Source organism: Diadema antillarum, unplaced genomic scaffold (assembly GCF_040938485.1).
Source record: "Diadema antillarum isolate AM-2024a unplaced genomic scaffold, OU_Dant_1.0 seq00000382_RagTag, whole genome shotgun sequence".
Classification (NCBI taxonomy): Eukaryota; Metazoa; Echinodermata; class Echinoidea; order Diadematoida; family Diadematidae; genus Diadema; species Diadema antillarum.
The window spans coordinates 2,317,858-2,323,602 of record NW_027271380.1 but is presented as its reverse complement, the minus strand read 5'-3'; positions in this window follow the sequence as shown (position 1 = coordinate 2,323,602).

Sequence of the window (5,745 nt, the reverse complement as noted above, 5' to 3'; positions counted from 1 at the left end):
AATGTAATCAAAATATTCCTAGACTTTGGGATATTTATTTCAACAACCAAAGATTCTAAAATTTCATTCATGGAGTTAAGTTCGGTGTGTACAAAATAATCAAAATGTTGTTTAATATATAATGCAACCCCTCCTCCTACCTTGTTAGTTCTATTATTCGTAATAAAATCATAACCAGGAAATGCAAAAGAATTAGGGGAATATTTAGTAAGCCACGTCTCAGTGAGCCCAATAACAGAAAATGAATTCTGGGTAGGATTTTCTAGTAAAGATTGTAAATGTTCGAAGTTGCTATTTAAACTTCGGACATTTAGATGCATCAATGAAAAACTATCATTCGATATCTCTAAAGACTGAAATTGATTAATCGTTAGATAATCAGAACCTTGATGTAATATATTTTCCTCATTCACATTCAAATTATCGAAGATAGAATTAATGGTATCTGCTGCACGGTATTCATATCTAAATGGGTTATTTTCACTTTGTTGATCCTTTTGATTGATTCCAAAAAGGTTAATCAAATCTTCATTCCCTAGAGAATGAAAAGCAAAACTATCTATCTGCGCCATCATTAACAACCAAAATTAAGTATTAGATATGGAGCGTAAGCTCCTAATTGGAGAATAGCAAACTTTACATAAGCCGAGCGGGACCCAACCATGGATTGGAAATAGATTAACAGCTGATTGTGAACACGAGAGATAGCATGACAAGCGACAACATAAACAAGTAAACATAAACAACAAAACATAAACAAAACAACAAAAGCACACATATTGCTCAGAACATAACTAAACCTGATAGACATCAAGCAAGGCGGAGCTCCCGGCGTGCTTGAAAACACACGAGTAAAAAAAAAAAAAAAAAAAAAAAACCACTCATGAATGGTATAGATCTATGGCTTACGTATAAGATAGACCAACAACGCCATAGTAATCGCAGACAACTGCGGTTAAACCAGCTAATAATCAACATCAGTTTAGATCTCAGTTTTATGTATTATAAGAGACAATATTACCACAAAAAAAAAATGGAATGCCGTGTGGAGAGAGCAGTGGATAATAACAATGAACAGGACATTGAAAGATGCTAAACTGTCACTGAATACATTCAAAATGTACAGTATAGCGTCATACTCGACGGACCCTGCACACATTTTCCAATACACATTAATTAAACCCATATATTACAACACTTTTGGTACTTCATGATAATAATATCACAAAAAAATAATTCATGTCGGGTTACTTTTTTTTTTTACAGTGATACACAGAAAAAGAAATAAGATGGTTAATACACTTTTCCTCTTCCTCTTGCTATCGTCCTTCTTGACACAAATTAGAGAGTATCAATTTTGACATATCGGTGCATGACATTTCTATGATTATACAAAAGAGGGGGAAATTGATACTGCAGAAATAAATGCAAAAGGAAAGAAAAAAGATTGTATTGACCTATTGGAAATAAATGAATGATTCGGCAACCATGGCAACGTCGATTGTTAGTGATGCTGCAAATGACGGGTATGTGAACGGATAAAAGTGAAAAATGGCTTAATACATCAAATAGCATCGTTCTATAATGTTGCCATAGTGTCATGACCAGTGCAGCGGTCTTATAAAATTGCATACCATAATTATCAAAAGTAAAGATGCAGCGAGGTAAATTTGATAAATCAGATTGAAGACCAGCTGCTGAAATACATTATTAACCAGGATTAGGTCACAGTGTCCATCGGTTTAACAGTTTGACTTGGTATTCAATTACATAAGAGAGGAACAAAGTGACGACAAGAAAAAAAAAGAAGAAGAAAGAAAATAGCGAATTACAAAAAGGTCCCATATCATTCCTGGAAAAGCTAACAAAAAACCAGGATCAAATTTCTACTCGTATAGTTACTCTAGCAACAATTAAGTTGCTTTGGGTCATACACCGCAGCCGTTCATCATGATAAGCAGATGACTCCGACAAGAACACAACAATAAGAAAAAACAAGCCCAGGTTCATCATTCAACCACGTTGCGGTTGACCCTCAGCCGCCAAGTTCATTCACAGAGAAAAAGACAAAAATCGGGTTACACAAAACTTGTTTGTGCACATAATTGGTATATGGTTATCTGGTACAAGGCATAACTTAGATATCGCGTGTACTGTGTGAGGGTAGAGAGGAACAAAAGGACCAAGGAATAAACATCTGAATTTGGGTTCACGTGACGCCTCAGCGTACATCTTCCATACATTTATGGTACACTTTCCACAAACCCTTGTCATTTACAACACTGTATCATTTGTACTCCCGAAACAAATAATACAAACTCTTTTCTTATTTGGGGAAAACAAGAGCATTCAACCGGCGGCTTATCATTAAGGAACTTGTAGTTACTCCAGCGGCAAATAATCAGCTTTCAGTAAGTTGCTTTAAGTAAAACGCCGCAGCCCCATCATGATAAGCTGATGACGCCACCAAAAAAATAACATAATATAACAAACAGGGTTCATCATTCGTACATGCTGCGGTTGATCCTCAGCCCCCAAGTTCATTTACAGGAGGAAAAAAAAAAAACGAAAATCGGGTTACATAATACTTGTTTGTGCACATCATTAACGAACTCATAGTTATTCCAGCGAGAAATAATCAGCTGTCAGTAAGTTACTTTGAGTAGAACACCGCAGCTCCATCATGATAAGCTGATGACGCCACCGCAAACAGAACAATAACATAAAAAACAGGCAATGACGGGTTTCATCATTCGTACATGCTGCGGTTGATCCTCAGCCGCCAAGTTCATTTACAGAGAAAAAAAAAACGAAAATCGGGTTACATAATACTTGTTTGTGCACATATTCGGGATGGTTGCCTGGTAACAGGCATAACTCAGATACCGCGTGCACTGTGTGACAGTAGAGAGGAACAAAAAAGAGTAAGGAGTACAAACATCTGAAACCGAGTTCATGTGACGCCTCAGTGTACGTCTTCCATTCATTTACGAAACCATTTCCACAAATCTTTATCATTTACAACACTGTATAATTTGTGCTCCCAAAACAAATAATGCAAACTCTTTTCTTATTTGGGGAAAACAAGAAAATTCAACCGACGGCTTATCATTAACGAACTCATAGTTACTCCAGCGACAAGTGATCAGCTTTCAGTAAGTTGCTTTGAGTAAAACGCCGCGGCCCCATCATGATGATAAGCTGATGACGCCACCAAAAACATAATAATATAAGAAACGGGGGTTCATCATTCGTACATGCTGCGGTTGACCCTCAGCCGCAAAGTTCTTTTACAGAGAAAAAAAAAAAGAAGGAAAATCGGGTTACATAATACTTGTTTGTGCACATATTCGGGATGGTTGCCTGGTAACAGGCATAACTCAGATACCGCGTGCACTGTGTGACAGTAGAGAGGAACAAAAAGGAGCAAGGAATAAACATCTGAAATCGAGTTCATGTGACGCCTCGGCGTACATCTTCCATACATTTATGATACACTTTCCACAAACCCTTGTCATTTACAACACTGTATAAGTTGTACTAAAAAAATTGAATAAATAAACCAATGGCTTATTATTTGTAGCGCGCTTTCTTATACCTTATTCTGCTTTGCCCTTGACACATGCCAAAATGTGTCCAATTTCATCATTAGTACACCAAGCTCATTTACAGAAAAAGGGAGACCAAAAGAGGTTTCATAGTACTTGTTTGTGCACATAAATGAAATCATTACCAGGTATCAGGCATAACTTTAGAAGTGCCGCATAATGTGAATGTATTAAACTTTTAAAGGAGGAACAAAATGACCGTTGAATAAAAAATCTTGGGCTGAATTAGTGTAACGTCTCAGCGTATATCCTCCATACATTTAGTATACACTTTCAGCAGACCTTGGCTTTATCATTTTGCAACACATTGTAATCTGGGTGTACTCCCAAAGCGAATAATGTAAAGTAAATCCATATATGGGGAAATACAAAATAATTACCAGCAACTTATTATTATACTTATTATATAGAGACTCATTTTTACTGTTACGCCCCTGACACATACCAAAATTTCAGGACTATATTAAGACCCCACAAAAAAGGAAAAGTTAATACATCGGTATACAAGCCGGTGTTTTGTTTTTGTTTTGGAAATATTTCACAATGACACCGTTATTGATACTACAGATTGCTGAATATTGAAAAAGAAAGTGCATGTAGAGCATGTACTTGATAGCATTAAAATGCTAGTAGAACCTGTGGAACCTGTACTTGATAACATTAAAATGCTAATAAATTTAATATCTTTAGATCGACATTGACGGTCACAAGATAGGTTATGTTAATGAAGATAAAATAAAGTGGATTAAATATATTCAGACATGTTATATAAACCTATGTAACTTAAATTGTGGGGAATCTAATATTGACCAAGATTATAACATCATATCATTCACTCTGGTGACCGCTTTTGGACAAACAAGAACAAATAGAAAAGAAGTAGGAACTGCACTGTTCCGTCTGGAACGATTGATTTCAGCAACACAAACGATCTCTGTTAATGAATAGGGGCTTTTATAGTATAATTAAAACAAAATCAAAATCAATGAAGCTTCAATCCGATAGCTTACTTGCAAAGAGATCATTGGGGCGTTTCCTGCCATGCAGTCCAAGCCGACGGCGGCCCGTTGGGACTAGTGACGGCTCTGGTCTGCAGAATGACCCTCGTACCATTGACTATTATCCTAGTTGCTATGTTGGCGCGCTCCTTCCTTAGGTTGTAGGCAATGGTAGCAAGCCTGCCACGTTCCCGCTTCATGGCTGGTGGTAAGTCGGTACGAATAGTGATGCCGGGGTTTGTTGTCGCTGTTGTGGAGGGTGGCTGACGCGGGCGTTGTTGAGAAGCGCGTAGAATCCTATCGCGATCCAGCATACGGCCAAAACGGACGATAATGGGGTCGGACTGTACATCAGACCCGGTGCTCCCTGCCGGGACCCTTCTAGGAAGCCTGTGGGCGTTGACCAGGGGAATAGTGTGCTTGGCCTCTTCCGTTGAAATTCTCAGTAAGATGGAGAAAATGGAGAAACATTCACCGTACACATCCTCGTTTGTAGTTTTAGGTCTCCCGTAGATTAGAAGATTCAACTTGCGCTCATGAATCTCGAAGAGAGTGAGCTTTTCATCCAGTTCACTTTTCACCTTCTCCATTTTCTTTATCAAATCAGGGATTTGGGTATTTTCAATATCGCCAATCCGGTCAGAAGCATCGGTAGCAAAGTTCTCTAGCTCATTCACAGACTGCTTGACACCTGAAAGTTCAGTTTTTAGGGAGCAAACGTCAGAAAGAAGGGTGTCCAACTTCGAGTTCAGCTGCGAGTAGTTAGCCTCAGTTGCCGTTTTCATGCTAGTTATCAATACAGCTAGGTCGGCATTCGATGGCGCCGCGGGCGTGTCCAAAACTGGAGACACGTGGGCTGGTTCTGGATTCGGAGCGGCTTCGCTGTCGTTGGTTGTGTCTAGCGAAGTTTCACACATGGGCGTATTTTTCCCGACAGATTTCGACGTTTTGTTTCCAGTTTTTGCGCGGGTATTCATGTTGGTAGTTTGTCCTTTCTAGCAGGATGACATTCGAAGGTTCAAGCATTAACTTCATCAATACAGAACTTTGAGATATGGTGGGAGTAAGGTGGTTAGGAAAAAAATACCGGGAGCTCACGTTACTGACGTCCGTCTAGTCCGCCATCTTCTGAAGCTTCT